The sequence below is a fragment of the Mirounga leonina genome, unplaced genomic scaffold (assembly GCF_011800145.1).
Source record: "Mirounga leonina isolate KUSES-001 unplaced genomic scaffold, KU_Mleo_1.0 Mir_127, whole genome shotgun sequence".
In the NCBI taxonomy this organism is placed as follows: Eukaryota; Metazoa; Chordata; class Mammalia; order Carnivora; family Phocidae; genus Mirounga; species Mirounga leonina.
Window position 1 is genome coordinate 45,531,977 of NW_023270316.1, and position 26,767 is coordinate 45,558,743.

General features: G+C 41.8%; 1 pseudogene; it reads right to left on the reverse strand.

Moving 5' to 3' along the window:
• Nucleotides 1-3,551: 3,551 nt before the first annotated feature.
• On the reverse strand, nt 3,552-5,046 carry LOC118009171 (annotated as a pseudogene).
• Between the last annotated feature and the right edge of the window lie 21,721 nt (nt 5,047-26,767).

A 26,767-nucleotide genomic window follows, 5' to 3' on the forward strand; every position in this document is an offset into this window, starting at 1 on the left:
GAGGGACCAGCCCAGTGTGGGCAGAGTTGCTGTGGGACTGCTCAGGAGACCTTGGCCTGTCCAATTTTCTGCTGCTCCAGTTCCTGAGAGACCACTAATTCCTTTTTTATGCTATAGCCAAATCCAACAGCGATGAAGACAACATCTACGTTCGATAGGTATATTTTTGCCAGCTTACATTAAATAATTCATTATAAATGTTTGAAGGGCTGAAATTAGCCTTTATTAAATCTAGAAGTAGGCACCATCAGCAGTCCCTGATGAAAGCAATCAACCCCTTTAATGATTCCTCTCTCCAAGTGGTATTGTCAGGACTGTTTATTTTAATTATTTTAGAGCATTTCTTAGGGGTTATAGGTTATGAATCATGTCACCCCCCACCAAAAAAAAGATGTTAAAGTCCTAAACCCTAGTACCTGTAAATGTGATCTTATTTGGAAACAGGATCTTTATAATGATCAAGTTAAGATGAGGCCATTTGCGTGGGCCCTCATCCAGTAGGACTGGTGTCCTTCTGAAAAGGGGAAATTTGGACAGAGAGACAGACACGCACGGAGGGAAGATGACACGAAGACACAGGGAGAAGGCTACAAGCTGAGGAACACTTGAGGTTACCAGAAGCAAGGTGAGAGGCACAGAACAGATTCTTTCTCATAGCCTTCAGAGGGAATCAACCCTGTAGACACCTTGATTTCAGATTTCCTAGCTTCCAGAGGCATGAGCCATTCCATTTCTGTTTTTAAAGGCAGTTTGTGGTACTTTGTATAGCAGCCCCAAGAAGCTAACACACCAGCTAAGTCTACTCTACCACGGTCAGGATATTTCCACACATGTGAAGTCTTTGCATGGATGCCCTGTGCTCACATTGAATAATCACGTCATTTAAAATGGCACCACCAGACATTTACCTCTATTTTTCTCCTCAGCATTTACTGTTTAATGCACAATATATATTACTTATTTATCCTTTTTGTCATCTTTCCCCTCACTAGAATGTGAGCTCCACAAGAGCAGTGAGTGTTGACGATTTTGCTTTCCCCAGAGTGCACAAAGCTGATACTCAGATAGTTGCAAGATGCATGATGGAAACAATTAATTCCTTCCTCGTCTCACTCCATTCCAAGTAAACTTCACCACCTATCTTACTCTGAACACTACCACTCCACAAAGACCACTGCAAGGGAAAAACAAAAAGGAGGAATGAAAGGGTGTTGCCTATTTTCATGTATGATTCTTTTTTAAGATTTTATTCATTTATTTGAGAGAGAGAGAGAGCACACAAGCAGGGGGAGCAGCAGACTCCCCACTGTGAAGGAAGCCCAACGCGGGGCTCAATCCCAGGATGCCAGGATCACGACCTGAGCCGAACACTGACGCTTAACCAACTGAGCCACCCAGGTGCCTCTGTTGGCTACATAGTTCACTGATATGTTTGTAGCTTGTTTTTTGCTTTCTTAATGGAATTTTTTTATTTATTTATTTTTTTATTATTAACATATAATGTATTATTTGTTTCAGGGGTACAGGTCTGTGATTTATCAGTCTTACACAACATACAGCGCTCACCATAGCACATACCCTCACCAATGTCCATCACCCAGGCACCCCAGCCCCCAGCCCCCTCCCCTCCAGCAACCCTCAGTTTGTTCATGTATGATTTTTTTTGTTTGATGTGTATGTACTTTGTTGGCAAAACATCAGATTCAATAAATGAGATTCTTTTTGCAAGATTAAAAAAAAAAGGATGTTGCATAGGAGATGCTGGGAAATTTGCCTAATCTAGGATGTAGTTCATTTGAAGTTACGAGTAGTAGGAGAGTAAGACAGATGTTTTTATCTTTCATTTCTATTCATCCCTATACCTTGGTGTCAGCCCCTTTCAAGTCTATGAGATTTCAGTAATTTTTGAATAAGTAACATTTCCGAAAGGATAGCAGAGCAATTTTGAATGTTCTTGTTTTATCTGAAATCTCTGGTTTTAGATTAACTGCTCAAAGGGAAAAGTCAAAGATTTATAATCTGCTTGGGTTCAGATTTTCATCCAGGTCACTTCAGTAGCCACTATGTGTGAGTAGGTGAGTGATTGTTTTTCATGCCTATGACCTTATGGTCTCATGGGAGAGTGAGCAATGCTCCATAATACTGGTCCCTGGGGGCAGGGTGTTCTATTATTTGGATAAGGTTACGGTGTCCCAGGCTGAGCCCCTTCTTCAATCTCTTCTAACCTAGAATAGTATGGTCTGGGCTGCCCCAGGGTTTTATTTAATTTCTGTCAGGGTTGGTTCAATATAGTTATGCCTAACTGATCACCATATTTTCATGTTGCTTAAAGTACAATTTTTAATTCTCTTGTGAGTTATATTTCCAATCCTAGAACAGAGAAAAGCAGTGATCTGGGATCAGAAAGTCTTACCACTCATACATATGGCCTTGGGCAAATTATCTAGTCTTTTGAAGCCTATGAAAAGGAATAACAATTGCTAACCCTACAGGATTATTATTTAGAGAAAAAAATGTATATAAGGTTCTGGGACATGGTAGGTGTTCTGCAAATGACAGAGATTGCCATTTTCCCTGTAGGCTGGCAAATTCAACACTGTATTTACTTAACCTACAGGCTCTAGGCTGCTCAGATTTCAGCAGAAATATTAACAGGGGAGCCTTTCCTCACAGGTTCAGGCAGCGAGGTTATGCCTCCGATCCAATTTGCCTCTTTCATATTACAGATATGGATGTGATTCTGTGCAGGGAAATTTGGGTTGCAGGTGCCAAGAGGAGAAGAAAGTGTATGTGTAAATGCTCAGAAAGAGGCTGGAGAACTCTCTGACAGAGTCTTCCATAAAATCCCACTTGGACAACGCCCCAGTGACCAAACCAACAAACAAAACCCAAACACCCCAAAACCTCTTGCTTTGACAGTTGCTGAGACTGTCCCAAGCCCACGGGGGATTTGTGAGTCCACAGCTGTATTGTTTGGGCAGAAACACTTACTGTGTCCTTGAGCTACAAGCTCCCCTGTTCTTCTCAAACAGTACTAACTCCCAATTCCACTGAGGTGGGTGGATGTTCATTAAAGCATTTCACTAGCATACAGAGAAAAAGGAAATCAACTTGAAAGATAATTTATGAGCAACCTTTTTTAGTGTTTGAAAATATGCCAGCACATCTAGCAGCAGCCACTCAGGTTTTTATGGATTTTTTTGTTGCTGTTGTTTGTCATTTTGGTACGATAACCACCTGCAGTCATTAACTCTCCCCATTTCTAGCACAGGGTCTCAAACTTCTGCCACTGCAGCCAAAATGCCCCTCAACGGACTTCAACTTTATGTCCCTGAAATGGGAATTTCATCTCCCATCGTTGGAATTAGGCATATGTCTTCTTTAGCGGGCAGCCTGGTGATTCTCAACTGCAGTTCTGCCTTCCTAAGGCAGTTTGTACCCACGCCCCTCCTGGTAACTGTGCTTTTGTTTCTCCGTAGTCCCGTAAGTATCTTCTCTCTCCTGCTGGACTTCAGGCACACCGGGGGCAAATAGAAAATTTCCTGCAGGTATTTTTTTTTTTTTTTAAGATTGCTTTTTTATTACATCCACGTTGTTGCAGTTCATGACCAGCACAATACTTTGAGAACATTTTTGTTTTTAACAATAAATGAAAGCAGCTCTTTATAAGAAAAAGGCACCTGTTCCTTCAATAGGTCAGAAAAGCCTCCCATCCCTCCCTCCCTCCCCTCCAGCTGGAGCAGTCCCCAGGGGGACCCAAACTGCTACCCTAGAAACATTCAGCAAAGCAATCCTTAGCCTCCCTGACCCCCTCCCCCAGCAGCTGGGATGAGGGCAACCTATGCCTCATGGGTCATTTGATCTTGAGGTCCTTCAAGGCTGATTCCAAGCTCTTCACGTCCCAGATGCTCACGCCGCCATCCATTCCTGTGGTGCAGAACTGGGAGCACTTGGCCTTCCCCCCGCTGAGCACCGCGATCTGGCTCACGCTGTTCTTAGGCAGCGAGTCCAGGCCAGCGCCCGAGGCCACACTGCCCTCCGAGCTCGCCTTCTTGTCCGGGTTCTGGAAGCGCTCTCGGGCCGTCAGGCCGCGCTGTGAGCTCTGCTTGGGCACGTCCAGCCGCCCGCCGAAGCTCAGCGTCCCTGTGGTGCCGTCGTAGGTAAACAGCACCGGGCAACAGTGGTGGCCCGCTGCCACCAGACCGCGGTCCGTGATGAAGGTCAGGGCCCCAGCGGCAGCGGTTCAGAGGCCAGAGTCGCGACGGCCATTTTCCTGTCGGCATCGGCCAGGCACACGGTGCTGTCGTGGCTGACCCAGGCCGCACGGCTGCCACTGGCCGAAAAGCAGACGCCGTGCACCCAGCCGCAGCTACTGCTGGACTCCGACATCAGCTCCCCAAAGGGCATCTTGGAGCCCCCGGGGTGGGCGCTGGCCGCTCCTCCTCCCCCTTGATGTAGGCCGAGAAGATCCTGCACTTGAAGCCACAGGAGCCCGCAGCCAGGAGCACGTTGTCGGGGTGCCAGTCCAGGCTGAGGACAGCGGAACGAAAGGGCTTCTTGATGTGCTTGCACACCCACCAGTCATTTTCCTGCTCGAAACAGCAGATGGAGACGGCGCGGGAGCCGCTACCCGCAGCGAACTTGTTCTCCCGGGGAGCCCAGCGCACACAGCGAGCAGCCCGGTTGATCCTCAGGATGACGAGGGGGGGGTTCCGCGTGCGGCCCTTCAGCGTCCACACGTAGGCATTGCGGTCTGTGCCACAGGTCACGATTCGGTTACTCTCGGGGGCCCAATCGATGCCTGTCCCCTGCCCATTGTGCTCCTTGAGCTCGTGCACCTTGACCCACTTGGCCCCGCTCTTCTCCTAGATGTGCACCTCCTGGTTGTTGGGGCAGATGGCAATCTGGGTGCGGTCCTTGTTCCAGGCGTGGCAGCTGATGGGTTCCACCAGGAAGCTGTGGTAGGCCATGGCCGCTGAGCTCCTCGGGGCGCCCCGGCCGCGGACTCTGGGCAGCCGACGCGCCGAGCCGGCTTTCAAATTTCCTGCAGTTTTATTCTCATTCTGCAACAGCAGAGGGGGGGCTCAGTAAATGCTTATTGAATATGTTTTGCATATGGTTCTGTAGACATAACAATACTGCACAATAACAGACAGGGGAGGAAAGAGAGGGAAGAAACTAAAAGAAATCTCCTTGGTTGTTTCTTTCCATGAAATGATTTTATATAGTCATATGTTGGTCAAGGTCCTACATTTTCACAGCTGTTGGAATTATCCACACTTATAATAAAGGATGAAAACTCTATGTTTATATATAGGAGGTTGGGTTTTGTTTTTGGTTTTTTTTTCCACCCTAAACATAAGTTCTCAAAATAAAGGATGCTAGATTGGATTTTCCCTGCAAATGGTTTATCCTGGAAATCTTTTCTTTCCTAAGGACAACGCTGGGTATTTACAGCAGCTACAGCTCATCAGTCTCACCCCAGTAAATTATCCTGAGAGATCACAATATTGAGTCTCAGAGGTTTTAAAGATATTATTCTGGTATGATGCTTCTTTCTTTCTTTCTTTCTTTCTTTCTTTCTTTCTTTCTTTCTTTCTTTCTTTCTGTCTTTCTTTTTCTTTCTTTCTTTCTTTTTTTTTTCTAACTGGAAAGAAACTGATGTAATTTGACCTTAAAATATGAAAATGCGATCCTCCATTCAGACCAAACAGAGGCTCCGTATCTCATGGACCACATTTCCTGTAAATTCCCTATGTGTGTTCTAAAGGATGTGTTTTTCATGGTCCCTAAGTGAAACTCAAATCATGTGTGCTCAGAAATGTTGCCTTTCCAGAATATCCTGAAGGCTTAAAAAATATTTACAAGTATGAACCTCATTATGTGTATAATTTACCATCTAGGTGGCTGATATTCTGACTAAAGAATAAATGTTTTTTTATTTTCTTTAGATACAGATATATTATTTTTATAAAGGATGACTATTATACTTGTGCGTTTATAATACCAAGAAATGTAGAAAATTAGGCAAAAAGGCAACGGTATAATTAAGTCCACATATAGCTCTGTGGGATTCCCTGTCAGGCTGCAGTCACTGTCCTGGTATGCACACTGCCTTTGTCCAGGCTTCACACAGGCAATTTCTAAACGGGAAACCAGATAAAGCTGGGGAAACCAAAATTTATTGGTTTCTCTTAATTTAAGACATAAATGATCAGGACATCATCTGTAGTCGCCAAGGACAATGCTGCCCAAGGCCCCTTTTTAGGCCTTTCAAGATTGCCCTCCTGGCACACTTACTGAGCTCAGAAAAGATCCAAATTAATCTGGAGAATGAGAAGTGTTTCTAATGTCAGGTCATTAGCAATGGAAGGTAAAGGAGGTTTTCACCATTCCTTTGCTGCAGGCTCAGGATTCCTGACCATGTCCAGTCTGTTCAGAGAGCAGGAAATCAAGAATGTAAAGAAATCTTAGTGAGCATTGCCTTTTCGAGCTCATTTGCCTTATGATTGAGGCCAGGAGATGAATGTGAGTATTTATGTGCGTGTGTATCAACGTATGTGTTGTGAATGTGTCCCTGGTATGTCTACATGTGGTATATTTGTGTGTATACATATGTGTGATGCTGGTGTGTGAGTGTGCGGCTTGTTTGAGTATGTGTATATGCATGTATGTGGCATGTGTGTGTGTGGAGCATGATGTGTGTGATATATGTGTGAATGTGTGTGTGTGTACATGTGTGTGGTGTGGGGGTGCATGTATTTGTGTGTGTTTGGGGTATGTGGTGTATGGGTACTTATGTGCAGTGTATATGATATGTATGTGATATGTAAGCGTGTGGAGGGTTATTGGTAAATATGTTTTTACTGAAAGAAAAATACCTCCAGTTGTTATCCCCTCCAATCCATGCTCCTCTCTGCTCCAGGTTTATCTTTCTAAAGCACAAAGCTGAGTTTAGAGTATCCCTGCTCAAAAAAAAAAGAGGAAGAAAAGAAAGGGGCTCCCCAAAGTCTAGAAAAGGCAATCAAGGGCCCTTCTCAGCCTGGCCCCAACCTCCTTTTCCAGCCTTCACTGTCAGGCACCCATCACCTGGTCCTGCCCTAGCCCTCTGCATTTCACCTGCAGCCTCTAGGGAGACAGGCAAGTGGTGGCTCAGAGCCAGACTGCCTGAGACTTTGGGAAGTTTTTGCCATAGAGGAGCTGCTTGACTTTGGGCAAGTTACTTGATCTCTCTGTTTCCTCCCTTATACAGTGGGAATGATTATAATACCTCTTCTTATTGGAGAATGAAGATGTCTTTGTGAGGATGAAAAAGCTAATATGTAGAAAGTACTTAGAATAGTGCCGGGCACCAAGTAAGTGCTATGAAAAGACTTGGCTATTATTTATATTGTCCCAGGACTCATGCACTGGCCTCCATATTCCTTTGGGATGCTTTTCCCCTTCATGTACATGTTAAAAAATCCTTTCTGGTCCACCTTAAATATCATCATCAGAGCCAAGTATAAAGCTGAACTAAGGAAGTATTGTAGGTCAGTGGTTTAGTGCTTGGGTAGGGATCAGAGAGATCTGGGGTCAAATCCATTCTCTATTCTATATCGACAACTCCTTTTTCAAGTGTAGTTTTTTCATTAGTGAACTGAAGGTACAACTAGGCCCTCCCTTTTTGGGTATTGCCATTGTTCAATGAGCTAATGTATGGGAAGCGTGTTGTGAAATCATCATACCCTTGGCATTTCTTTTTCTTCTGGACACATACAAAGAATTATCCACCCTGTGTTTTACTCGCCTGGCGCAGGTCTGGATTATATCAATTATTTTTCTTTCCCTCCATCGTTTAGTCCAGTGCTATGTTCATGATATACCATCAGAAAACATTTGCGGAAAAAATAAATAATGAGAATGAAAGAGGAATCAGAAAGTGAATCATGAACTTCTAGGGTCAGCCTAAAAGCCATTACTGTAAGAATATATAACGATATTGATAAAACATTCAAAGAGCTGCCTTTAAAATTTCATAGCTCAAAGATACCCTGAAATCTTTGGAAGGCAAAAAAGACTTTCAAGAATCTTCTTTAATTTGTTTTCATCCCCCATTTCTTTTGTTGCCATGTGGTGAGGAAGGCTGATTCTCAGGGTCATTGCAAATTGATTTTGTGCTGTGCACTTAAAAGAACTGAAGTAGGTTCTTAGAGTTTTGTTCACTATTATTGCTCCTAAGGATTCTCATTCTGATCATTGATTTAATTTTTTTTCTTTTGGTAATAGCTTTTTGAACTACAACAAAAAATTATTTTAGCAAAAGTATTAGCCCTGTGGATAATTGCTATGGGATTTTTTTGGTGTTGTAAATATATGTGTAGATATATTGTAATTCATATGATCCTCAAAAATCAAATTTGTTGAGTACAACAAATATGATATCTTTCTGCTGCTTATGTTTTGAAATGTCTCTAAAGATCTTTGTACAATTTGTTATAGAAATTTTCATAATCTGTGGTAGTAGTCAAAGTGTGGAAGTTAAGAGGGAATATGTATAAAATACTATATTTTATCATTTTATTACTTATATACCTTAAGAAAGTGTTTTAAAAACTGGTATTTGGTTCTTAATTTTTCTCATTATACTTGAAAAGGGCTTTCAGGTTGCCTGTTATAACAGTTTATAGCAAAACCCAACAATCGCCTTTTTAAATATCAGAACTGGTACATAAACTCCAGAGGGACCCAATCTTTAGCAGCCCAAGTTGGTCACTGGGAGATTGATTTTATGAATTGGTATTCAAAGTGTTTCTTGCCCTGATAAAATGTAGCCTCTTCCTCCACCTGAATAGGGTTCTATAATCCACCATTTTCTCAGATTCTTCAGCTGTTTTTTCAGATAATATTCTGCTGGGAGGCTGTGTCCAGCCATCCTACGAAACAGAAATAAATGACTGTTTGCCCTTTGCTGTGGTTTTAGTCAGCACCTTGGAGAGTAGAGGTTAAACCTTAAAAAAGGAAGTGATGGAAAATAAAAACGGAAATCTCACAAGGTGATAAAACAAATCATTCCAGTTATAAGTGGGAGATGTATACAAATGCTCCATTGATGAAATGGCTTTCCTTACTGTGTGAAAATTAAAGAATCCCTGGACCCAAACCCCTTTAATACCCACAAACAAGACTCCTGCCACGGCAGGAAGTCAATTATCTCCATGGCAACCAAAACAAATAGTGAATATTGCCTTAGCAGACAAGATGGATAAAAGGTGCATCTAAAATTAATTTATGTCTTGGGATCAGACACTTGAGATGAGAGAACTGGTCCATAAAGTACCCAAGAGGAGCTATTAAAAGAGAAACAAAATAAGTCCCTTGTTGAGTTCCCAAGGGAGCTGTGGTTGGAGCATATAAATCCTTTTTGCTCTGCCTTTAAGGGAAAAGTTGTCAATATGTCCCCATTTACATGGCAGCTTTGATGATGGCCCCCTGTAAATCTCAGGCCTGCCAAAGAATGTTTATTAAGAAGTGCCTTCAAAAGTGATCTCTTAATCCATCCTCTTGTACATTTGGGGATTTATTATTATTATTATTATTCTTGTATAACTCAATTCTGAGATGCAGAGATGCCCTCAAAGATTAAAGTTCAGAAAATTTTGAGACTATAGAAATCTTGCATTAAAATTAATAGGAAGAGGAAAAAAGAGAGAACACCATCACAAGCACACAGAATCCTCGGAAGCAACCATGGAGCTGTAAATTTTTCATTAAGTGCAAAAATTAAAAACACTAATTAAACCACTGTTTGGAAAATAACTCCAAATATTTAAAGGAGATTTTCAGGAGAGACAAAGTGTGTCTGCTCTTCTGTGCCTAGAGATGTGGCTTTTGAAATCAGGGAGACTCCAGCAGGCACCTACTTTGTGGGGAGTCCATTTCTTACCCTGAGTAGGAGGATGGTGGGACAAGAAGGCTGAGCAGGATGCAGATCCCAACCACTCCCAATTAGGGCAGAGTTCTTCTCCCCAGGCTGGAATCACATTTAAGACTTAAGCTGATTCAGGTTTCCTCTTTCTAGTAGATCCATCCCACACCCTTTCTCCAAGGTCACAGTTCCCTCCATCAGATGCAACATTTAGTCAGTCCCACAGGAGCTGTCTCTTTCTTTCTGGGGTCTCTTGTTAGTTTCCCTTCCTTTCTATCCACCCTTATAATTGCACAGCTGGATGATTATTACAGTTCTCTAACTTACCTAGCCACCTTCTTGCTCTCCTCACTTGTATCTTTCCTATGCACTTGGATTCATTTTTCCAGGTCATTTTATTTTTCATTCCTTTACTAAAAACACGACAACGAAACAAAACAAAACAAAACACAATGACTTCCTGTTGCTTGTAGCATAAAACCCAAATTCCTCTGTGTGACATTTATGGTTCTCCACCAGCTGACCTTAACTTGTACACTAACATATCTCCCCACCGATTGCTTCCACGAATCCATCATTCTAGTCATTATCACCACAAATGCCTTATACTTTCCCATGTGTCCTTACTCCTGCAATTCTTGTTACTTACTGGAATAGCCTCCCCTATGGGCTTTATTTCTTTCTCCCCAACACAAAGAGCACCTCTTATATATCTCTTAAAAGCCAACTCATATTTTACATTTCTGAACACTTCCTAACCTCCCAGCCCTCATGATCTCATTTTCCTCTGAATCCAGTGGTACTTCATATCTGTGGTAGGCAGAATAACCTCAAGTCCCTGGAATCTGTGATGTGTTACCTTATAGGGCAATAGGGACTTGGCAGGTGCAATTAAAGTTACAGACCTTAAAATAGAGAGGTTGGGTAGATGGTCTCAATCTAATCACACGGGCTGAGCCCTTAAAAGCAGAGATGGCTGCAGTCAGAGAGATGTGATAGAAGGGAAAGGTAGAGAGATTCTTAAGTGTGTGGAGGATTTGAGGTGCTGTTGCTGGCTTTGGGATATAGGGGCCTACATGCGAGAAATGGAGAATGTTCTTCTAAGAAGTTAGGAGCTAAGGGTGGTCCAGAGTTGACAGCCAACAACAGAATGGGAGCTCAGTCCTTCAGCTTCAAGGAACCGGATTCTGCCAACAATCAGGATGTAAATAGGAAGGTTCTTCCCAGAATTTCTCAATAAAAGCCCAGTCTTGATTTTAGCTTTGTGAAACCTGGGGCAGAGGAACCAACTAAGCCAACCCCAACTTCTGAGATAAGAAATTTGTGTTGGTTTAAGCCATTGAGTTTGTGGCAATGTGTTATGAGAGCAACAGAAAATTAGTACAATGTCCTTACTGTGCATTTCACAAAGTGGGGTGTTCAAGAGACTAGGGTTTAGAATTGGACTTTTGGGCCAGAATTCTGCTTCAATATGCACAGATTGCATGACCTTAAGGCAAGTTACTGAATCTTTTAGGTTCTACGGTTTCATCTCTAATAAGGAAACCCACCATCACTCATGATAATTCATAGGATTACAATGAGAATCAAGTTAGATATGACATATAAAGGCATTAGAAACATGCCTCCCACATACTAACAGTCAATAATGCTATGCCTTGTGGCTATTTATATTAATAATGAGTTTCTACAAGTAGATTCTAAGTTCCTGAGATATGGACAAGCAATGGATTAAAAATGATCACAAACTCTTCACAGTTCTTCCCAGGAAGTGACGAAACTGCTTTTTCTCCATCACTTGCTTCTGGGCTGGTCCTTTTGACTTTTGTTGCCCAAAAGAATATGATGGAATTGATGTCACGAGAGTCTCAAGAGGACTTGCAACTTTTGCTTCTTTGCAATGCTCTGCTATCATGTGAAGAGGCCTGGGGTGAAAGACAGGCTGGAGAGAGGCCTGGCCATCTCTGTCACTTCAGACATCCCCACTAACCATCCTCCTAACCAACCATCAGAGTATCTAGCACCAGCCAAGCCCCCAGCTCACTGCAGCCGCAGAAACCAGCACAAGAACTGCCCAGTCTGCCCACAAGATCCCGAAATATAATAAATTGCTGTTTTAACCTGCTCAGTTTCACTTTTGCTTGGGCAGCAATGCATAGCTGATACTGGCAATTATCTTAACCTGCTTTGCATTTTCTCCAGTAGTCTCCTTAGAACTTAGCTCAGAGCCTTGTACATTATCAATACTCAAGTGTTTATTAATGTAATTATTACCTACTCTCTTTCCTTGATTTTTTTCATATTCAATTTATTTATTAAATTAAAATTTTAACTTCATCTGGTTATAAAGAAACCTAAACATGTATTTGCAAACGAGTTTCATCATTTGGGTAAAAACACACTTATCCTTAAACTGTGTAGTCAGGATAAGGCAAGTAAGAAAGGTGTCACTGACTATAACTGGATAAATGTGTGAGTAAATATATCTTTGACTTATGCTGATTCTGTGCAAGTCATGTAGCCTGTATGGGCCTTGGTTAGCTCATCTGTAAGTTGAGAGGCTCGTATTAGAAGTTCTACAGTCTTGGGGCACCTGGGTGGCTCAGTTGTTAAGCGTCTGCCTTCAGGTCAGGTCATGATCCCAGGGTCCTGGAATTGAGCCCCACATCGGGCTCCTTGCTCAGCGGGAAGCCTGCTTCTCCCTCTCCCACTCCCCCTGCTTGTGTTCCCTCTCTCACTGTCTCTCTCTCTGTCAAATAAATAAATAAAATCTTAAAAAAAAAAAAATAGAAGCACTAGTCTTTTCCAAACCCCACATTCCACCATGGAACCCTCTGTCTGTAATCTGGCATAGAGAGCTGTGTCAAGGGGGCAGAAGTGCTGAGTTCTTTCCAAGTTTAAAGCAGTTGTCAGAGAGGAGAGGCTAGCCTTTGTGGTACAAGCCAAGACCCAGTGGTCACTGATTTAAGCAATTCTGCTTCATGATAAATTTTGTCATTTGTAGGGAAGGAAATTAATTGGTGATCTTTGTCTAGCTTCCTCTGTCCATATCATAAAGTACATCACAATTGGCAGATGGCTGGCAGCCTCAGCAGGGAGAAGAGAACATGGACTCATTTTAAGAATGAATGGGCCTCTTATACCTTGCCTCATGGCACTTTCTTTCACATTTGTGTTGCAATAAACACATGTTGCAGCAATACTAAAAGACGCTAAGACTTGTTCTATGTTTGGTCAGTAAGGGGAAGGAAGAAGATAATTTTCTTAATCTAAACTAATCTAAATAATGTCTTATGCCTCTAGGGAGATAGTTTATGAATACAAATTATTTTTTGTTACATGATTACCGTGCTCTCCTAGTAAGTGCATGCTACTGATCACAACAGAATGAAAATGATCCGTCCCTCTGGACAAAGTATCTAAGAGCCTCCTAATGGAGAGTCACCGAGGTGTTCCATCCACTCCCAGGTCTGAGGATATATAGAGCTGCTGCCTCTGGCCTCCTGCTCTCTACTCCAGACCTTCTTTTTTTTTTTTTAAGATCTTATTTATTCATTTGAGAGAGAGCACAAGCAGGGGGAGAGGCAGAGGGAGAGGGAGAAGCAGACTCCCCACTGAGCTGGGAGCCTGACATGGGGCTCAATCCCAGGACCTGGAGGTCATGACCTGAGCCAAAGGCAGATGCCCCACCATCTGAGCCACCCAGGCGCCCTACTCTAGACCTTCTAACTGTGGCTGGCTTCTCTGGTCTCCATCCCATAGCCGTGAATGTGACCCTTCTTTCTTCCTCTTCATCATTCCCACCCCCTCTTCTAATTCTATACTAGTGACCTACAGTTTGAGAGCCACTGACCTTCCACTTCTGATGTGAGTCCGGGCTTCTGGAACAAATACCTTATCCCTGGACTAGGAAGTAAAGATAAAACTTTTTTTTTTTAAGATTTTTAATTTTTTTTATTTGAGAGAGAGAGCAGGAGCAGCTAGGGGCAGAGCAAGAGGGAGAAAAAATCTGAAGCAGACTCCACACTAAGTGCAGAGCCCAATTAGGGTCTCTATCCCACAACCGTGAGATCATGACCTGAGCCAAAACCAAGAGTCGGACGCTTAACGGACTAAGCCACCAAGGCACCCCAAGATAAAACATCCTTTAAAGTTCATGTGGCAATAGAGAAAAGTAAACTAAATCTCTTAAAAGTTTTCCATATCTCTAACATGGCACACACAAACAGAATATACTTCTACAAATCAATGAGATGGAAGCAATTTCAGAACGCAGCAATTTCCAGTATTTTTCATCATGAATTATTACAGACAGCCATGTGACACACACTTGCACAATTGTATATAACTTCAGCTCAGCGTACTTCCCATAGCAGTCTTACAAGTAATTACCAAATATTTTTAGACTTAAAAAAATCAGTGTGATCAAATAAATGGTCACCAGGCCATCAGCCAAATGTTAATATAGATTTAAAATTATAATACTTTTAGAAAAATTTTGATGACCCTCTTCCAAAACAGTATAAATTGAGGTAGACTAAGGAGTTGCCATGGTCACTGAACTTTAAAAATGCAAACACTAGAGATAAAAATATACTTCAAAACTCTTGTGAGTACTTATGCTTCCAGCAATAATGGGCACAGGGACCGTAATTACCCTTAAACAACTAGAAGACTGGATGAGATGTATGAAACAACAATGTCCAACCATTGGACCATATGTAGAACGTAAGAGTGGTTCCTGAGAGAAGGAAAACAAATGAGGTGTTTTCTATAATTGCCCCAGTTTACTGACTGGAAAGAGTTTTCAGGCTACAGAGAAGGGAGGGAGAACCAAAACAGAGCCTGTGGGTCCCACTGACTTTAGGATACACAGCTCAGAATTTAGGATGGATAGGATCAGTGCCAGGACAAGGGTGAGGAAAGTAAGCACCTGCCTTAAGCACAAAATTTAGAACAAGGCCCAAAACTGAGTAATCAAGATAAATAATATTTTAATCCAATATTTTAAAAATCCAAATTAATGTTAAAAATCACAATGGACAAAATATCAAACTTTTAAATAAAGACAAAATCTGACTCTGAACTTGCATGCTTTGGCTTTGCTTGCCTCACTCTAATCCTGGCCCTGTCAGAGTTTTTAATTTTGATGAAGTCCAATTTATCAATTTTTTTTTTTTTTTATGTAGGCTCCATGTGGAGCTGGCGTGGGGCCCAATGTGGGGCTTGAACTCATGACCCTAAGATCAAGACCTGAGCTGAGATCAAGAGTAGGACGCTTAACTGACTGAGCCACCCAGGCGCCCCTATCAATTTTTCTTTTTTTATGCTTAGTACTTTGCCAATCAAGTTTACAAAGATTTTCTTCTATGTGTTCTTCTAGGAGTTTTATTTTTTTCACTTTTAAATTTAGGTAGGATTGTTATCAAATTATTTTTGTTTACAGTGTGAGATGGGGTCAAGATTCGTTTTTTTTCATACTGATACCTAGTGATTTGAGGACTCATGAGAAAGCCCATCTCAACCTTTGGAGCCCTCACTCTGTGCCACTTCTACCTCTGGGGTCCTAGCCCTGTAGAATTCAGTGGCTTCAGCTGCCCCAACTCTGATCTCTGCCTTCCCAGCTCAGATCAACTTCCATGATCTGCTTAGACTCCAGCTTACTGCACTGTAGTCAGAAATTTGTCCCCAGTCAGACAGCTACGTAATAAAAAGACACACATCGTGAGTTCTTTTTCTCAGGGATCCCAGCCACACACTGCTTGTGGTCCAATGCCTGAACACATATATTTGTCTCAGTGTTATGCTTGTTTATGATGGGAGTGCTACTTTGGTACCAATTACTCCCCTGTTGTCAGAAATCATCTTTTTTTAAAGAATTATTTATTTATTTGTCAGAGAGAGAGAGAGAGAGAAAACAAGCAGGGGGAGTGGCAGGCAGAGGGAAAGGCAGGCTCCCTGCTCAGCAGGATGCGGGACTCGATCCCAGGACCCTGGGATCACGACCTGAGCCAAAGGCAGAGGCTTAACCCACTGAACCACCCAGGCATCTCAGAAATCATCTTTATATAATATTAATGAAGGAGCTCTTTTATAGTTATTTGATATAGTATTTTTTAAAAAAGATTTTATTTATTTATTTGACAGAGAGAGAGAGCACAAGTAGGCAGAGAGGCAGGCAGAGGCAGAGGGAGAAGCAGCCTCCCCACTGAGCAGGGAGCCCGACGCGGGGCTCGATCCCAGGACCCTGGGATCATGACCTGAGCCGAAGGCAGCCGCTTAACCAACTGAGCCACGCAGGCGCCCCTTGAAATAGTATTTTTAATCATACTGATCATGCATCATATATGATGGTCATATATCACTCCTTTGCATACATGACAAACAAAATATAAGTGAAGTTAGATAAGGTATTCCTGGAATTTCAAGCTCTTTTGAATTAGTTTAATTTAAGTTGTTGGTGCTTGTATTTTTCCATGCAGTAAGTGCTCTCTAGGTCACTGAGATCACTGGCAATGCAGCATTCCTCAAAAGACTGATCTATTGATTCTGTGTTTCTCTTCCAAGTTTCTGTCACTTCTGAATTGTAATGTTGGTACTTTTAAGGAGGGTCAATGCACAGGCAGTGCCACCATGTTACAACTGCCACCTGGTCCATTGTAATTATTAGATGTCATGGACAGTAAAAAGGCATCCAGATTTCAAAGATATTAAAATGTAAAAAAAGAGTGCATATTAGAATTAGTGTGATACACCATTTGATGTTTAAACTATATGCATCTGAATAGTGAGAAAAGTAGAAACCAACTATTAAAAACATAAAAATATTTTTCTTATATCATGGGGACTATAGTTAGCATAACTCTAGAACTGATTGCCAATCTTTACTGTTGCAACAAACACTTATTCCACTGGTAATTTTTATTACTGTGGCTAAATAGAGAGTAAAAATTATTTTGAATGTCACTGTGAAAAAGAAATGTGTAAAAGAAAAAAATAATAGCTGTGTAAAAGAAAAAAATAATAGCTACATAAAAGAATCGTCTCCTGCCAAGAAGTCAGGAAAAATGAGTTCTAAACTTTTATATTAATAGCTAACATGTGCTGCCACTGTTCGGTGAGCTTTCAGTAGGAGCTTCCTTAACCACCTGCATTTAAAGATTTATTTATTTATTAGAGAGAGAGAAAGAGAGAGAGGAGGGAGGGAGCACACATGAGCAGGGGGAGGGACAGAGGGGGGAGAGAGAGAGTGAATCTCAAGCAGACTCCCCTCTGAGCGTGGAGCCTGATGCAGCTCAATCTCACTACCCTGAGATCACGACCTGAGCCGAAATCAAGAGTCAGACGTGTAACCGACTGAGCCACCCAGGTACCCCAACCACCTGCATTTAAAAGACAACTTGGCTTTCTGCATTCCATCCATAAAGCACACTGACATACTTATTGCACATCAACAGTTCCAGGGTGGGCCTGTCTCCTGGAAGCTGATCACCAATGCTACCTCAAGTCGAGGTGTATGTTATCAAGAATCAGAGGTGTTTGGACCCAAATCTGATTATAACAGTTGCACCTGTTAATGCAATTGCCTATTTTATTGAATATAACACAATGCAGTGAAATAAGAATCCCCATAGAAAAAAAGGTTATTTTTATAAAAACTAAGTTGAATGCACTGGAAAGATTTAATCAATATGTGTTCTAAAAAATGCTGTTGAATTAGGTACAGGTGAGATGACCATTACAAATTTGGAAACTGTAAAAAGCTAAAAGAATCCTGTGCTTAGATTGACTCATGAATGTCTTTAAAATTTTTGCTCTCCTTTAAAGGAAGGAAAGTTTATGGATGACTAGAAACCCAATCAGAGGGTCCATACTCAGAGAAAAGACCTTGGCCCTACATGAAATATAATTGAATATACACATAGATGTACACATACATAAAAAATATATAATATATTTTATATTTATAATATATATTATAAGAGTATATCATATATTAAAATATATAAAATATACTATATAACTGTTAATAAAAATATAATGATCTTATTAATATAATATATATTAGGTTTGTATGCATGTGTTAGATTAAATATATACAGATGCATATAATAGGTTAAAATACATAATTTAGTGTTTGTATTTATAGTGTATCACTGCTTATACTGTAATTTTGATATACTGTCTTTATTACGTTGGATAAGAGGGCTTCTACACTGCTACTATTGTCAGTTTTACAGATGAAGAAAGAGATTGAAACCAAAACCAAGAACATGGTTTGGTCATGACCACCAAGTGATGAAGATAAGATGCCCACCAGGCAGTACAATTCCAGAGCCCTTCACCCTCAAGCTTCATAGCCTCCCACTGACTTGCTATGTACACTTAGAAAAAATATCAGCTTCTCCAAACTTGAGTTTTTTTATCTGTAAAATAAGAGAGTTTTATCAGATACCTTAGGTCTCTTCTATGACATAATCCTAAAAAATTAACTTCTATGACCTAATTCTCTACCACGTAAGTATGGCTCTGATGCTTATGTTCTTCATGACTACTTTCACCAGATAGGTCCCTACAAAGAACAGGTGAGGAAAAACACCTTCAGTCTCTACTTGAGTTATCACTACCTCATACTGATAACAGCATGGCTACATTAAAACAATCCTACTAAGAGATTCTGAGCTTTTCTTTGATGATTTTTCACTTATTCCAAGTTTCAAAATCTTTTTTTTAAGAGCTCAGAAGTCAGGACAGTGATGGGGTAAACGAGCTGGAGTCTTACCATTGATGGGTTTGAGATACGAACCTCTGACACAGAAAAAATGACTCCTACCCAGGATGGCCAGTATTAATCTTTTGCCTCTCCTTAGGATCTTTCTCATATTAGAGCTTGCTTTAAAATTCCCCTTGTCAGATGTCCTATAATTAATGCCATTCAACTTTTTGGTGCCTGAGTTCAAATACCTTTTTTGAGTAATGGTCACACGCTATTCCTTTTGTGGCCTTATTAATCTTTTCTGACTTTGAATAATGAATGTCCTTTGGTGGATGTCTAAGACCACAGTCTGGTAGCACAGCACTTGTTACTGAATCTTCCAGCAATATCTCTGTGTTGGTCAATATGTATTAGACACCCTCATTCACTTCAATCATAACTAAAAAATTCACTATTATTTAATTTCTTCAAAGATTTAACATTGTCGGGGCACCTGGGTGGCTCAGTCGTTAAGCGTCTGCCTTCGGCTCAGGTCATGATCCCAGGGTCCTGGGATCGAGCCCCACATCGGGCTCCATGCTCGGCGGGAAGCCTGCTTCTCCCTCTCCCACTCTCCCTGCTTGTGTTCCCTCTCTCGCTGTCTCTCTCTCTCTGTTAAAAAATAAATAAAATCTTAAAAAAAAAAAAGAAAAGAAAAAGATTTAACATTGTCAGCCTCTATTGGGCAGCATATAAAGATGAGATTTTTCCATAAGACTGTGCATTTTTGGAATCCTAAGTGTCCTTATAAGTAAAATTGGACTAAACATGTATACAAAATAAATGATGTTGATCAGTATAGAATATCATTAAAAATGTATATAACACTACATAATAAAACAGATATCACCAGGAAAGTACAGTTTTGCAGTGTATGAAAAAAATTCTATTTTCACATAATTTGTCATTTGATTTAGGTCAGAGAATTTTCTAATTAATTCCCAATCAATTTTTGGCAAAGTTTGTTGCTTCTACTTCCAGAAGATAAAAGGCATAGCAAGAATAAGCTATTTCTGAATTTTTTTTCATGTTCTTGTATTCTATTACCTTAGCCTTGCATTTATCTCTAGGTGTTCATGTACAATGATCTAAATGAAATTTTTGAGATGAATATTAGTTTTTCACAACATACCAATATCTGTTCCCAGTCGAAGTAATAGGGTTATAGTCAACGGGATATAAACAACTCATGGAAACATTCATGTTGAGAAAGAACCTTCTGGGAAAATTGAAAGATATATTTGTAGTTTCCTCGGTGAGTGCCTTCCATTCGAGACTGGGGAAGCATTGCTACTGGAAGGCAACGCAGATTAAGGCTGATAAGAAGATAAATCTCAGGCACGATCTAAGATCAGCCACCCACAGAGCTTTGTTTATTTTTAAAATGGATTGTTCAGATATGGTGTTCCTTATGTGGAAAAATGCAGTAAATGAAAAGACAGAGAGAGAAAGGTGACTATTCTCAGATAAGCCTGAAAAATTTATTAAACATCGTTTTATCTTAAATATTTCACCAGGAGAGTATACGTGTAACATAGACTTAATATCAGGATAGGGACTGAGGAAACTAAACAAGCATATACTATAATATTTATCTTTAAATGAATTTTTAAATTATTTTAAAAGGAGACTTTGTTTTGATCCATGTAGAGGTCATAGGTTTGAGGAACAATATGGGGTAAGTTACTAGCAAAGGGAACTGAAATAATTATATACTGTCTTAGCTTTTTGTATTTGTTAAGTTTGCTTAATTCCAATTTAAAGTGCTCTTGTGTCCAACGGCATATTGCTTATTATTTTCAGTGTAAAACCCAAGTAAAGGGTGAGGCAACGTGTTCCTGGATGCTCTGGTCTCAGAGACATTGTTTTCTTCTGTCCTGAGACAAACGCCGTAGGAATGTTTGCTGCATCCCTTTTCCCACAACTCCTCACTCTCCCGACAGAGATCACAAACTACGCCTGAGGATATGATAAGGACTGTTGCCCCCTTTATCCGGGGGGGTTACATTCCAAGACCCCCCGCCCCCGGCAGTGGATGTGTGAAACCGCCCATAGTACTCACCCCTACATAGACTGTGTTTTTTCCTGTACACACACGCCTATGATAAAATTTAATTTATAAATTAGGCCCAGAAGAGATTAACCACAATAACTCATAAGAAAACAGAACAGTTATAAAAACGACTGTACTAAAAGCTCTGTGAATGTGGCCTATCAAAATACCTTAGCGTCCTGCGCTCACCCTTCTTCTTGTGATGATGTGAGATGATAAAATGCCCACATGATGCAACGAGGTGAGGGGAATGGCGTGGGCACCCGGACGGAGCGTTAGGCTACTACTGACCTTCTGACGCTAAAGAGAGGGAGGATCATCTGCTTCCGGGCCAAGGTCCACGCGCTTCCTTTGTCACAGTTCTTCCAACAGTGTGACTGGCTCCATTTCCTCATTACGTGAAAGAAAAAAAAATGTTTAGTCTATATCCCTTGGAGCATGCATAGCCTCTGGAAATATTTTTGAATAAGTACCGTTTTTTCTCAGATGACTGTTTTCCCCTTAGCTCTTTGTCATTCTAGGAGATTGATATCCCAGGAACTTGGCTTTGAGGCTTTTCTCTGCCAAGAATGCAAACAGTGCCACCCAATTTCAGTAATCCTAGCAGGGATAGCTACTGCTTTCTCAGGGAAAGTTCCTTGGTCACTTATTTGAGATCGACTAACCTAGGCACTGCTGAGGATTTCTCCTCCAATTTAAACATATGCAAGTCTGTGGAAAATAAAGCCTCCTTCCTTCTGCCTTTAGCCATTCCCGTCTATGCCTATCCTAAGTGGAAATAATCTATAGGTTCTGACCCAGTACCTCCTGGGCGGTTCACCTTTCCATTCCTCTCTCTGCCTCAAACCAGAAAGCCCCTTTTGAAGCTGGGATTGTTTTTAACCAGAAACCTCAAAAGGGAACTCTAGAAAGGAAATTGTGTATGTGTGCATGCCTGTTCAGGGATAGAAGGAGAATAATACCTTTTAAGAATTTCTTACAATAAACTGTTAATTAGAAAATTTCAGAGTTCACCTAGGTCCTAGGGGAAGTACATGGACAAAAGCAGGCCCGAAATAGTTGGATTCTTCTAGGACCTAAATTATTCTTAGGGTTTTATCAAATGGCTTTATCCCTTAATTATATGAACAGTTTTTGAACATGGGGTAAGTCCTGTGAGGCACCACTTAGTTCATTGTAGTAGTAATTTCAAAAACGGCACCCAGGTAACTTGACAGATTTTATGCCTTTTTTTTTTTTTAAAGATTTTTATCTATTTATTATTGAGAGAGAGAGAGAATGATAGAGAGAGAGCATGAGAGGGAGGAGGGTCAGAGGGAGAAGCAGGCTCCCTGCCGAGCAGGGAGCCCGATGCGGGACTCGATCCTGGGACTCCGGGATCATGACCTGAGCCGAAGGCAGTCGCTTAACCAACTGAGCCACCCAGGCGCCCCTGATTTTATGCCATTTTTAAAAGTGCCAAGTTTATACTCAGACACAGGAAAAATCTGGAATGTTATCTGCATATACCTTAAACAGCTCCTTCCTCAAAGAGACGACAATTACGAATGCACTACAAAACCAGGGTTTCTGAAGGTGTTGTCAATGCCTTTTCACTGAGCTCTCAGGAGCAGTGACCTTGGATCACCTTGAAACTATGATGCCTTTGCTGTGTGTTTTACAAGGGTTTCACCTCCATGACGTGCTTTCACTGCCCGGCTCTTAACTCAGTGGAGAGAGTCCATGCCAGTGCCCCCTTGACATTTCAAGAGGGTAAAGGAAAGGACTCTCATCTTGGGTCAGGTGTCAGGACTCAGAGACCTTAACACCAGGCTCAAGGCCTGAACTCTGGTTTGAACAGGACAAGTCAAGAGGAAATGGCCCAGCGTTGTCATACCTTTGCCTACCAAGTCACTGTTATTCAGAAAGCCATGTAGAGAACACATTGGCATAACACGGAACAGGAGGGTGTCGAGTCGAAGGACAAAGTATAGAGAGGGTAACCGGCATTTTCAGAGATGTTGGTGTGAATTTAAATAACTTAAAGATTTTGAGCTCTAACCCTACCCTCAAAGCTTTCTTATTCCTTACAGTTTTGTTTCCCCATTTATTGTAATATCCTCCTTCCGGGATTATATGAGAAAAAATAGAAATGTATTTAAAGTGATTTTTTTCCCTCTGAAACAAAAATATTGCTATTTAAACGTGAAATAAGAGTTTCTGGTTTCATAATTTATTTTTTCCCATCTAAGGTTGGAGACTGTTGGAGACTGAACCCATCAACCCATCGAAGATCTTCCTGAATCACCTTCAGTGTTCAGCCTGGGTTGCAAGAAGTGTTTCCAGAATGCTCAACAGATATTCAGTAGAATTACTCATGCTTCAAATTCTGTAACACCTGGCTAGTGATTAAATCTTTTTTAAAGTAACTAAAAAATATATCAATTATAGTAGATTTTTTCCCCCTTACATGGTATGTTCATAGCAGATCTTTTGTAGATTTCTATAGAGAATGAGCTGTGCACTTAATTGCGTGCATGAGAATGGAACACATGCAGAATCAATTTCAGCCCTCAGTATAATGGATGCATCATGTATTCCTCATGCATTCATTCCCCAACTCCCATTATCACATTATACACAATAAATGAGTTTGGAGACTTGACTTTCTTCCCTCCACCCCAATAAAAAAGAGAGCATAAACTTTGTAAGGTTATTACCATGCACTTCTATTCATGGGACTTTTTGGTTATAGGACCGCCTCCCTCCAAGTCCCTGTGGCCAAGAGCTTGATGATTAAATCTCTGAGGGAAACCATTTTTGGCTGGGGCTTTGTCACAGGGCTGTAGGACTCTTTGGGAGTCTAGGTATTCATGGGACCTAAGTATTTGGTGGTTCATACCAACTGGACCTGTCTTCTTCCCTGGGAAAACAGACCGCCCTTGTTTAGGACGGTATTTGAGTATTAGGTTTACTCTTGAGCAGGAGAATTCTTCCTTGTGGGACACTTGTCCTGTGCCTTGCAGAACATCTAGCAGCATTCCTGGCCACTCTTCCGTAGATGCCAGTAGCCCTCTCCCCTGCTCCCAGTGTGGCTATCAAAAATGTCTCCAGACATTGCCGAATATCTCATGGGTGACAGAATCACTCCCCCCCCACCCCCCCCCCCGAAAACCAATGGGTTTAAAGGACTATTTCACAACATCCTGATGTTAGTACTTGGATTTTCCATCTCATTGGAGTTAACACATAGTAACAGTGTATTGCATATATAATTTGCAAAGTGCTTTTCACTTAGAGCATTATATTTAAGTCTCCCAAGAGCTCAAGACACATTTTGTTGATGTTCTTCTTTTAAAACTGAGAGACTGGCTCAGGGTGGGTAAGTAAGTACACTCTTAAAGTGACAGGTGACAAAACACTTAAGGTGGGATTTCTGAAACATTCATTTTGGCCCCCACCCCCACATTCCTGTCTTTCCGTTTGTCTGATGTAACTGCGCACTGGTTTGTCGTATTAATTTCTCTTATGCTAGTGCTGGAAGGGATTGTAGAGTTTCTCTGGTCCATCTTCCGTCTTGGGAGAAAACTGGGCTGTAGATGGAGGAACTAGGTGACTTGTCCAAGTAACGAATGTGACAAAGTCAGGACTTAAAGCCCAGTGTTCTTTTCATTAGGTGCTGCTTGGTCCATATTACAGAAATAAATGAAGAAATAAGATGCAAATAAATACATTTCAGGGTGTGTGTGTGTATGTGTGCGTACGTGCGTGCACTGATGAGGGTTGAGCTACTGTGTTCTTCAGTGTTCAAAATGGTTGTGGCTGATCTCTTCCACTATTATTAGGCATCATATTTCTGCCTTGGAATGAATATCAGAGGGTGAAAAAAGGTGGCGGGAGGAGGGGAGCCCTTTAGGAAAAGACTAATTATTGTGCTTAAGAAGACAGCCTTTCTAGTCAACCTCTTTCCACACCCCAACTCCCTAACCCCTCCCCTTTCTGTCGATGAGAAACTGTCAAATCCTATAAACTCAGCGGGTGTGGTGAAGGTGCTGGATTGTTTGCCAGGCTGGGCTGTCTGAAAATCCGAATGCTCTATGCTAATAGTACTCTAGTCATGCACACTGATCCTTTGTTTCCGTGCCCCCAAAGTCTTTGCTATGCAAATCAAACCACCGGGACACTTTAACATGTAAATCACATAATCTCCCTCACGTGGGATGGATTGACAGGATTTTAAGCTCCTTGACTGTGGGGAGGCAATGAACGGTACTTATTTAACCGGCATTATTGCACTGGGCGCATCTCCTACACTGGGCTTCTTTACTCGGTGGTGCCGCCACGCCAGGGGAAAACTGGTACAATTATTAACATCGCTGTCAAAGGAACCAGAGGACCTCAAACCTCAGAAATTCGGACCCCCTTTGGGGAGGAAAGAAATGGTCAGAAACGGTGCTGGGTTCTATGTCCCCCTTGGGGGCGGGTTTTTCTTCTTTGATTAGTGAATGAACACTGAACCTTCCTGGGAATGGCTGTTTCCAGCCTGTTTCACAGGTAACTGAGCCAAGGAGAGTGAGAGGGACATTTCCGGCCCCACAGCTGGGAGGGAGTCCAGGCGGAGGTGGGGAGACAAGCCGCGTGGAGGCGGGGGCAGGCTGGGCGTTCACCAGCTGCTTGCTGCAGGCTTGACCCCTAGTTTGGGGCTAAGTCACTTCAGCGCCTCATGCCAGCTTCCTTCCCAGTAAAACAGGGATAATGCTAGGGATAGAGGGAGCAGTGACCAGATCCTGTTTGTAATGACAGTTGAGCTGCCTGGGCAAGATGTGCTTGTTCCAGAAATGAAGTGTGATTCCATTAAAATGTGTGATCTCTCGAAACAGCCTACCTTGTTTTGGAGTGTGTGGTACTGGATTTATTTGTTGGGAACAAATTGATGAGAACAATATTTTGCCCTCCAGCGTCAGTTTGCACCGGGCACAGTTAAAAGGCAACTTCAGCTCTTAATGGGCTGATGCTCTCCCTACGTGTGTTTGAAGGGTTTGACAATTATAACGTGCTCGTTGCAGCCATTACCTGTGCGGCCAGCCCCACCTGGGCACTGTTCCAAGCCTTCTTTTGAGCTTTTGGAACTCAATATACATTTTCCCATAGAAACAACGGCTGTAAGGCTTCTTGGACGGTGGACAAAAATCAATTGGACCCAAATGTAGCCGAAATACTGTGCATTTGCAATTAAAAGCTAGCAATAAAAATTAGAAGCGAGTATTAGAAATTCCTTTTTTTCTAAAAAATATATATATATATCACCTAATCTATTTAAACCTATCAAAGCACTGCATTAAGTTTTGCAAACTTAACATCACAAGACCCATGGCCTAAGCCGCCTGCCTTAGTCTGACACTTTTGAAGGCGCGGAGACAGGAGTCCATTGGAGCACTCCTCTAACACACCACTAGAATTTAGGGCAGAGGAAAGGGGATAAAGGGGATGCTGATCTAAATAGAGAGGGGAGAAAAAGCAGCTAAATGGCCCTCAGCCAGATTCCCTCTACCCCTTGGGCTGCTCCTCACATTATTGGGGTGAGAGGATATGGAAGATGCTTGGGGCACCGTTCGAGTCCCCCTTTGGTCCAAGACACCCATTCCCCAGATTCTGGGGGTGTCTCTGCTGAGGCCTCACAGTTGAGCCCTCCCCAGAGATTGCCTTCCCCAAGGTCATGACCCTTTGCTGGAGCAGCCATCACCTAATCACCTCTCAGTTTAGGAATATAAAGCCCCGCCTCCCTGCCTTACTATGGGACAACTCTGAAAGGTGATGCTAGCTTCCGAGTTCCCTGTAAGATCTGCCTCTCCCGTGATTCCATATCAGTTCAACTTCTTCCTCCACCTGAAACCTGTTTGCTTCACTTCCTTGCACAAGTTGGTGGAAGGGCTGATAACTAATCGAGAGGAAAGAGGAGAACCTGGAAAGATATTAGCAGAGAGAATATAGCACTAGAAGTGATAATAGCTATTCTGGCAGGGTACTCATTTAATATCATTTCTATATGAAATAGATCCAATGCCTTGGCCAA